General features: G+C 50.4%; 1 long non-coding RNA gene across 2 annotated transcripts; it reads right to left on the bottom strand.

The window, feature by feature from the left end:
* Positions 1-2,257: 2,257 nt before the first annotated feature.
* Positions 2,258-9,649, bottom strand: LOC131515886 (uncharacterized). Of its 2 annotated transcripts, XR_009263729.1 has the most exons (3): positions 9,383-9,649; positions 6,352-6,469; positions 2,258-2,920 (listed from the first exon to the last, which is right to left on the bottom strand). It is a non-coding gene; the product is annotated as an uncharacterized LOC131515886 (long non-coding RNA). The 2 variants fall into 2 exon arrangements; XR_009263728.1 differs by lacking the exon at positions 9,383-9,649 and having other exon boundaries at positions 6,352-7,084.
* Between the last annotated feature and the right edge of the window lie 396 nt (positions 9,650-10,045).

The raw sequence follows: 10,045 nt of genomic DNA, 5'->3' as shown, positions 1-10,045 counted from the left end.
CTGGAATTGTGCCTCTTACAGCAGCTTGGAACCAGGCTTGCTGTCTGTATTGCACGATGGCTAGTTTGACTTTTCTCCCTAGGAGTGGCTGTTTCAACCCAGAGTCCAGCCCTAGAGCAGGCAGTCCCAGGGCCTCCTCTCAGGGCCTCACCCAGTTCCTCATTGGGCCCTTAGCAGAGGCCTTCAGTAGAGGATGAGGGGCAGGGCACAGGCCTGGAAACTCATGCCCTGTGGCTCTTTCTCTAAAAAAGCATTTTAATCATAGGCATATTCCTGTATTTCAATAAGCACTCTTATGAACTCATAAGAAGTCTGCCAACCGCCCCAAAAATGGGCAAAGGATATGGGGGGGGGGTGGTGATTCACAGATAAGGAATTAAAAAATGGTTCTTAAACATACGAGAAGATTCTTACCTTCGGTACATGAGAGAAATGTAAATATAGCACAACGCTGTCTTTCCACTGTCAGAACCGAAATGACCAAAACATGTTATAAAAGTAAGCGTTGGTGAGGCAGTGGGGAGCCGGGACCATCCTAAGGGGGAACTGCCCATCTGGAGGCAACTTGACCATTGCCATTACAGTCAGAAGCACTCAACTGCTGGGGTGCCAGCGTGGCTCAGTCAGTTAAGCGTCCGACTTCGGCTCAGGTCATGATCTCAGGGTTTGTGGGTTTGAGCCCCGTGTCGGGCTCTGGGCTGACAGCATGGAGCCTGGAGCCTCCTTCACATTGTCTCCGTCTCTCCGCCCCTCCTGTGCTTGTGCTCTGTCTCCCTCTCAAAAAAAATAAACATTAAAAAAAATTTTTTTTTTTTTAAAGGAAGAAGGAGGAGGAGGAGGAGGCGAAGCACACAGTCTCTGTGACCTGGCATTTCCACAGCTGGGAATTCATCTCCAGATATACTTGCATGTGTGGGAAGTGCTGAGTGGACAACACGATCCACGGCCAGCACTGCTTGTCACCACAAATATGGAAACAACCTACATGATGATCCAAAGAGTCCTGAGTCATTAACGGAAAGTTCACGGACACAATGGAATGATCCGCCACTCCTGGAGCAGATCGACTGTCGCTCTGCAGACTGATAAGGGCATGATCTCCACAATGTGTTGTTAAGTGAAAAAAAACCAAAGTGCAGGACAGTATGTTTAATACGCTATTTGTGGCAGGAAAAGAAGATTGCACACAATGCAAACGCATATGCTTGTAGGTGCATGAACTATCTCTGAAAAGATATACAGGAAAGCAGAAAGAGCGGCAGCCTCAGGGAAGAGGTGGGGCGGGGGTAAGGGGTAGAAAGGAAATAATTTTCACTGCATAATTGTTTGTACCTTCTTTTTTGTACCTTTTGAAGTTTGTCCCTTACCTATGTCGCCTTCTTGTAAGATAAATGAAATAAAATGCAAGAAAAACTCCTTTGAGGCACACATTTCCCATTTTCCAGCCCCCAGGCTGGTCCAAGCTCCACCCTCTCATAGATTTCCCCCAGACTGTTTCTTTTCATTTTATTTTTTGTTTTTTTTTTAATGTTTATTTATTTTTGAGAGAGAGAGAAAGAGAGAGAGCAGGGAGGGTCAGAGAGAGAGGGAGACATAGAATCTGACTGATGCAGACTCCAGGCTCCGAGTTGTCAGCACAGAGCCCGACGTGGGACCCGAACTCGGGAACCATGAGATCATGACCTGGGCCAAAGCCAGATGCTTAACCAACTGAGCCACCCAGGTGCCCCCCAGGCTGTCTGTTTCTGTCTGGTCCCTGGAAGACCCTTGCCAGTGACTTGGAACATCGGTCTTTCCACAGCACCTGGACACCCCGCAAGGCACTGGGTGGGGGGTCAGGTGGAGGAGTGTGTGTGGTGTTACCCAACTTCAGGAAAAAGAGGCCAGGCCAGAGCCAAAAGCATCCTTTTTTCTTCTCTTGCACCTTTCAGACCTCCATAATTGACTGTTTTCTCTTCACATTATTTTTTATTGTGGTTAAAAAAAAAAAGCATAGCATACTGGGGTGCTTAGGTGGCTCAGTCGGTTGAACGTCTGACTTTGGTTCAGGTCATGATCTCACAGTCCGTGAGTTCTATGAGTTCGAACCCCACATCAGGCTCACTGCTGTCAGCATGGAGCCTGCTTCAGATCTTCTGACCCCCTCTCTCTGCCCCTCCCTCGCTTGTGCACTCTCTCTCAAAAAAAAAACAAAAAACAAAAACAAAAAACACATAAAACAAAAAAACAACTTTAAAAAACCCCACATAACACAAAATTGACTATATTAAGCATTTTAATTGTACAGGTCAGAAGTGTTCGGTATATTCACATCATTGTGCAACAGATCTCTAAGGCTTTTTCATCTTTCCACACTGAAACTCTATGCCCACAAAACACTGATTCCCCTCCTCATTCCTCTAGCCCTTAGCATCCACCTTCTTCCATTGGGCTTCTGTGCCAGAAGCACTCTCGATCCCAGCTGGGAAGATGGGCCCAGAACCAAAGGTCCCAGGGGGTCCTCGCAGAGTATGCACCCGTCCTTCACACACAGGCAAACCCACCCTGCCCTCCTTTAGAGACAGCATAGCTTCAGGGTTGAGAGTGTGCACATTCCGGCTTTCCACTCACAAGGCTGTATGTCCTTGGGCAAGTCTCAGCCTGTTTCCAGCCCAGTAAAATGGCAACTCGCTCAGATAATGGTACCTTTCTCTCCATCGGGTTGGGTGATGCAGAGCACAGTAGGTGAGTAGCCCAGCCCATAGTACAGGACCAGCCAGGGCGGGCTTTGTTCAGCATTCTCATGCTAGAAGCTCAGCTCTCAGTCCCGCTTCTCAGGATGCAGACATCTGGCACCCATCCTCTACTGACGTTGCTGTATTGTGAGGGAGGCACTGTCCTATGTGAGGTCAGAGCCTTCCCAGGGTCTTGACAGATATTCCTGGAAGAGAGAGGGTAAGACTCTAGGTCACCACAAGTCCCCAGAAAAATCCCTGCCCTCTGAAGTTCCTAACTTGGGGTCTGTGGAATTGAACGCACAGCTGGGCAGATGTGGGTGTTTTCCCTGAGAAAGGCTCCTGCCTCCCTGAGACACTCGGAGGGCCCGCAACCCATCGCATGGTCAGAGCCCTCCTTCCCCTGCTACCTGGCACCTGAGAGCTCCTGGCTGCCTTGGCCCACCCTGCACCCCCTCCTTGTGATGTGGGCTCTCTGCCAGGCCTGACCAGCAAAACCCAAGGCCATGCAGAGCACAGCCAGGGCTCTGGGCCAGGTGGAAACGGAGCTGGGGTGATATGATTGTAAGCAGCGCACTAGTGTGTATATGTGTCACTCCCCGCAGATCAGCTCTGGGTGATCACACCGGTCCTTGCACCCTTAAAGCTTACGATGAGATCCCACTGACGCTCCCCTGAAGAGGGGAGCTTCCAACAGAGCTTGAAAAGAAGGTGCAGCAAGGAAGCTCTGGCAATGAGGGGAGCTATCCACCGCGTAGCCTGTGCCTTGGCAAGTTAGAAAACAGCACACTCTGTGGCCTCAGTTTCACAAAAAGGCAAAAACACATACATGTGTGGAAGAGAAAGTCTGGAAAGAAGTACGTCAAAATCTTAACAGGGGTCAACTCTGGATACTGGAATTACAGATTACGTCTTAGTTTCGACAATAAATACATATTATTATTATTTTTTAAGCTTATTTATTTTTGAGAGAGAGAGAGGCAGAGTGTGAGCAGGGGAGGAGCAGAGAGAGGGAGGGAGCAGGCTCTAGGCTGTGAGCTGTCGGCACAGAGCCCAACACGGCGCTCAAACCTACGGACCGTGAGCTCATGACCTGAGCTGAAGTCGGATGTTTCACCGACTGATCCACCCAGGTGCCCCTAAATATGTATCATTTTTTAACTCAGTGGTTCTTAACTGGGGGGTACATCTGTCCCCAAAGGGACATTTGACAACATGTGGAGATAGTTTGGGTATCACAACAGTGAGGGAAGGGGTACATGTGTGCTACTGGCATCTAGTGGGTAGAGGTCAGTAATGTTGCTAAACATCCTACAACACACAGGCCTGTCCCCACAACAAAGGATTATCTGGCCAAAAATGTCAATAGTGCCAAGATTGAGAAACCCTGAGAAAAACAGCAGAACTTACCCTGACGGACAAACAGAGCTGGAGAGGCAAGAAGCCTTCAAGTGATTTAGCCCATCCGACTGCCTAAGCGGCCAGCTTCTCATCCACCTCACCTTGTTTAGTTAGACGTTTCATGGGCTCTCCAGCAGGCAAACCGAGGCCTGGCAAAGGGGCTGGCAGCCCCCAGTCAGGAAGCTGTGAATCTCCTGGGGCCTTGCCCATAGCTGGAAGGTCACAGCCCCCCAGCACCCCTTCCCCAAAGCCTCTCGAGTTTCACCTCCTCCCAGAGCTCATCCCTGTCTAATAAAAAGATGTCACCACACATTAGTACTGACTGCCAGGACCCTTAACATCATCGCAATCAATGAAACCCCCAAGTTCTCAAACATCCTGTTCCCAACATTATGACAATGACATCCTGTTTTCTTTGGGAAGGAAACCCAGGTTGGATTGATTAACAAATACAATCATTATTTAACCTCAGAACTTGGTTTTGAAATTAATTTACAATAAAAGAAAACGTCCATGCTAAATAATCTCTTTAATTATATGTTAAGGGTTCAGAAATGGAAAACATTCAGGAACACAAAAAGGCCCAATCGAGCTCATTAACTTTGCTTTGCCTCTAAAGTATCTCTATGGTAACTCACAGAGGGTGGGGGTGGGGGTGGGGTGGGGGGGGGTGGGGGGGAGAGGAAGGCTTTTAAAATCAGATCACCAAGAACTTCACCCAGAGCAGCCACAACACAAAACTCTTTTAAATAAATCTTCAAATGATGAAATGGTGAGGGTGTGTTTCCAGTTGCAGCTGGGCACAGGCATAGGGAAGCCGCCTCTTCCTAGAAGCCCTCTAGGTGAACCCTGGAGAGGTCAGTCCAGTGGCTGCTCTTTACACGCCCATCTATGGTGGAGAGGCTGACAGTGATTGGACCTCAAGGCGCTCCTCAGGGCTGAGGGAGAGGACAGGAGCAATAGTGTGTTTGTCCAGAATGAGGCCAACAGCCTCTGGAGACGATGGCTGCATTTTCCCTGCAACTGTGGTCCAGGGTCCTAGGGACTTTCCCATGGGGACCCGAACAGGACAGGTCTGGCCAACCCCAGCATTCTTTTCTCTTAGACCAATCCTTTGCCAGCTTCTGCCAGCACTCCCCTTTCACCCTCCAGCCCTCTGTGCCTGGACAGATGGTGATGCCCTGTGTGGGCCTGACCACGAGCCCCATCCTTGTCACAAAATGATCCTTGGCTCCAGGCTCCTGAAGCTTTCTGCATGAGCTTGGCCTGACTGTGTCATCCGAGCTGTCTGCAGCCAGCACGAGTAGCGGGTTAAGGTCATGATAACCAGCACCAGCCCAGCCCGGTGCCCACCCTAACCCCTGGAAGTTCAAATAGAAAGACTGGGGCACTGGGGAGGGGGCAAAGTCCAAACGGGGCATGTTTTAGTCCATAAGGGGCAGGAGAATAATCCAGCCAGGTTGGAAGTAAAAACTGCCCTGGATTTAAAGTTGTGATGTTGGTGTCTATGCAGCAGGAGTGAGCAGGCCAGGCCGGACCATAGGCTCTGATCCTGCAGCCTGATAAATAAACAAGGTCAGGTGCTCTGGGCCTGCCTGAGCTGGAGCAGGAAGGCAGGGTGGCGGTGGGGGTGGGGGGTAGGGTGGGGAACTCTGAGGCAGGAGAAACAGACCCTCGTGGAGAGAAGATGGCGGGAAAGAAGAGAAAGGAGGAGGGGAGAAGCAGACAGGCAGGAAAGACAGAACTCCTTGAAACTCACCAGCTCAGGGCTGAGTGTGCTTCAAGTAGAGCCCAGACTCTGAGAAGGAAAGCTGTTTGGAGGAATAAAATTTGGGCCACTAGAAAAAGCCAATATCTGGCTGGGCCTGGTTTGTGGGACAGACTATATTTTGACCTGCCCTTTGGTTGCCACAGAATTACCCTTTGATGAGACCTGCTCCTTAACTTCCCAGAAGTTAAAGCTTGTCTGGTTCTCTAGGCCCCGAAGGTCCCCTTCAGATATATGGTGAGGAGGCCAGGGCCCAGGGGTCTTTTTCACCCCCTTCTTCTCCACATTCCCTATTGGCTTATCTTCCCTGCACTGCCCACCCCACCACCCCTGTCTGAACAGCCTGGGACAGCCTTGGTAGAGCAGGATATCATGTGCGGGGAGTTTGCTGGGTCTCTGCCAGTTGCTAGACAGCCCCCATACCCCCTCCCTGGAGTCAGCTTTTCCCACCCTCCTTCCTTGTCTCACCAGAATCTGTGGGTCCGGTCCAGGGTTTGAGGCTGCATGGGAAGAGGGCCATCCCACATCTCCCAAGCTTTGCTGGGACATCCTGGCCCTTTGGCTGGCCCTGTCCATCCAGTAGGCCCTGTGTGCCCAGCCCTGTGCATAGGCCACAAGTGGAGAAAACAGAAGCATCAGGATCCTTTTTATTTGGTCATTTAGACTTTAAGCCCTACCTACTTCTCATAAAGATTTGAGGCCCCTGGAGAGTACTGAGTGCCCAGGGGTACAGACCCAGGCAGGCTTCCTGCAGGAGGAGGAGTAGGTGGCAGTGGATAGGCCAGAGGCTGTGGCTCTCCCTGCAGCCAAGTGGAGTGGACGGAGCGTTTTCTGGAAGGCACAGGCTAACCAGACTCACATCCCCTTCACATTTGACCCAGCAGAAGGGCTTCTAGGGCATAGGCTCATTGCTATGTCATTTGCATTCTGCTTTCATGTAATGCATAGGATGGAAAATCCCCCTCAGCACTGGGCCCGAAAATTATCGTCCCTAATGCCTTCCTCCCATAGCTGCAGCACTGGCTGGCAGATGGGGAGTCCTGCCCGTTCTCTGGGCCTCCTGCCTTGAGGTGGCAGCTGCTGTGAAGGTGGTGGCAGCAGCAGACACAGGCTTCGCAAAACAAGAGACTTTCACATGTGACTCACACTCCCTAGGACCAGAAGCAAAATGACGTGTGAAAACCAGAGCCGCCTGAGTCTTCTCAGGGGAATCCCCTCAAGTTTCCTCCCCATTTCACTCCTTTAAAAAAACCCTGGCATGGCCCAGCACTCGAACCCTCCAGGAAAGTGCCACATTCTCCCAGCCATACTGGGCAGGGGCCATGCCATCCAGGCTGGCTTCCTCGATGTTCTCCCCCAGGGTTCTAAGGTCTTGGGAAATACGTGGAAACAGAGAAATAGTGGGAAGTGGATGGGTCCCCAGGGGGGAGCCCAGATGGGCCCTCCTGAGCAGTTGTGCCTTGCAAGTCCCAGGCAGGGCTGCTCCATCATGTTCCCAGCCTGACTTCCTCCTCATGATCCATTCTGTGAGCCACCCCTTATCCTTGCAGTAAACTGCACTTCTGCTAAGACCCCTGAAGGGGATTTCTGTTGCTTGTGCGCAGTCATCTCATGGCCCATGAATGCAGGATGCTCCAAAGCCGTTAGCAAAGGCCACCTTCAGCTCCTGACATGCCTGAGGCTTTTCTGCCACCCTCAGTAGACCAGCCTGGCCCAAACCTTGCTCCTGTCAGCGGACAGTGGCCGGACCTTGGGGAGGCCCTTCCTCCCCCTCTAAGTCCCTGGTTCCCTCACCTGTAAGGAAGCTGGTCATGCAGAAACTGTAAAGATTAAATGAGATGATAGACAGCTGACATATCAGTGGGAACGCAGCATTTGATTTCCTTTAAATGTCATATCTCTTTTTTTTTATTAAAAAAATTTGTAATGTTTCTTTTTGAGAGAGAGATAGAGAGAGAGAGAGGCAGAGTAGGAGCAGGGGAGGGGCAGAGAGACAGAGGGAGACACAGAACCCGAAGCAGGTTCCAGGCTCTGAGCTGTCAGCACAGAGCCCGACACATGGCCCAAACTCACGAACCGTGAGAGCATGACCTGAGCCAAAGTTGGGCGCTCAACCAACTGAGCCACCCAGGTGCCCCACTAGTGATTTTTCTGATAGTGTCCTCTCATTATTATTTTCATTGTTATCGTTAGAAGCAAGAACAACATGGTGTTCTCAAGCATTATCCTGTGAAGTAGCAAAGCAGCCCTTATTATTCCCCACTTCACAGGGAGGGAAACTAAGATCCAGAGAGAGTGGGTTAGTGGTGGGCTCCCAAGTCAGGCTCCCTGGGTTCAAATCTCATCCCCATCACCATGAAGCTGTGTAACCTTGGATCAAGGTACTTGTCCCCCCAGAGTCTCTGTTTCCTCCTCCAAGAAATGGGGCAATAAGGCTGCCCACATCACGGGCCACGTATTAGAATAACACCAAGGAATTATCATTCACTTTTTGAGGAAGTGATGATGGCTTTGTGGTTATGTAAGAAAGTATTCTTATTTTTAGAAATATATACTGAAGCACACAAGGGTGAAATGACATGATGTCTGGGATTTGCTTTGATGTATTTAACTAAAAAAATTTTTTTTTAATGTTCATTCATTTTTGAGAGACAGTGTGAGTGAGCAGGGGAGAGGCAGAGAGAGGGAGACACAGAATCCACAGTAGGCTCCAGGCTCTGAGCTTTCAGCACAGAGCCCGACGCGGAGTTTGAACTCAGGTACTACGAGATCATGACCTGAGCTGAACTTGGATGCTTAACCGACCGAGCCACCCAGGTGCCCCTTTAATATACTTAATTTAAAAGAAAGAAAGAAATGAGCCAAACATGTGTGGCAAAATCTTGACAGTTGTGCAGTTGGGATGATGTGATTTATGTGGATCTATTCTCTCTGCCTGTGAGATTCTTCATTAACAACAAAAAAAGACCGCCTGCCTCATGGAGCTGTGGTGAGGCCTCCCCGGTGCCGGCCCCAGGAAGCACCTAGTGAACATGAGCTACCGTTGTGGCTACCGTTATCCTTGTCACTGTCCTGCCAGCCTGAGAAGGTGAGCCAGGGTACAGTCAGTGCTCCTGAACCCCGTCACTCCCAATGACACCTCGCCCTGCCTGTCACTATGAAGCCTCACCAGCTGTGTGCCAGGGCTCTGTCACCAACACTGAAGGCGGGGCTCAATCATGAGGTGTTACCCCCCTATGCCCCGTGTGAGCAACTCTGTTCTAAAAGACCCCCTTCAGGGGGAGCCTGGGTGACTCAGTTGCTTCAGCATCTGACTTAATTTTAGCTCAGGTCATGGTCTCCCAGTTCGTGAGTTCGAGCCCCGAGTAGGGCTCTTCACTGACAACGGCATGGAGCCTGCGTGGGATGTTCTCTTTCTCTCTCTCTCTCTCAAAATAAATAAATAAACTTAAAAACATTTTTTAAATAAAATAAATAAAGACCCCCTTTGGCGACTCACTTGAACCAGAACATCTGGTCACCAGGCCTCCTCCAGAGCCCAGATGAGAACCCTGTCACAGCTCCTTCATGAGGAAGATGAATTCTGCCAATCAGTCCAGTGCCATCCTCTGTGCAGTGGTGACAGCTGTGGGGGAGGCAGGGGCCCCGTGTTCAACTGTCAGCCTCCTTACTTTCCTGCCCTGCAGTTCAGACACAGCCTCTTCAGAGCTAGCCACCAGGGGGTGCTCTCCAGCGGAATCACAATCTCCCGGGGTTCCAGAGCCCTAGAGGCTGTGGAAGGAGCCACCTGGTAACACTGGGCTGAGGCAGTGAGCAAGTGAACTGCTTGTGATGGAGCGAGTCCCAAGCCCCCAACCTACCCCTAACGTTTTAATTTCCACCAGCATTTTTAAATAACGTTATGTATTTTGGGCATTTTTTGTTTGTTTTTGTTTTTGTTTCCAATAAAAGTAACTAATGCTTAACATGCTAAATGGGTTTTGAATTTCTGTCTTTTGTTGCTGCATGTTTGAAGATTTCCTGAGCTTAGGGCAGATGGCTCCTAAATTCTTGGGCTATGAAGCAGAGGAAGGGGAGCTCCAGCGGCCTGTGAGACCCAGGCAGATCCCTGGCCCCTCTAGGCCTCAGTTTCCCCTGTCTGCACGTTTGGGGGTGCTGGCTC

This window comes from Neofelis nebulosa, chromosome 1, assembly GCF_028018385.1.
Source record: "Neofelis nebulosa isolate mNeoNeb1 chromosome 1, mNeoNeb1.pri, whole genome shotgun sequence".
NCBI lineage: Eukaryota > Metazoa > Chordata > Mammalia > Carnivora > Felidae > Neofelis > Neofelis nebulosa.
The sequence above is the reverse complement of the archived record's forward strand: the minus strand, read 5'-3'. Positions and strand labels throughout refer to the sequence as shown.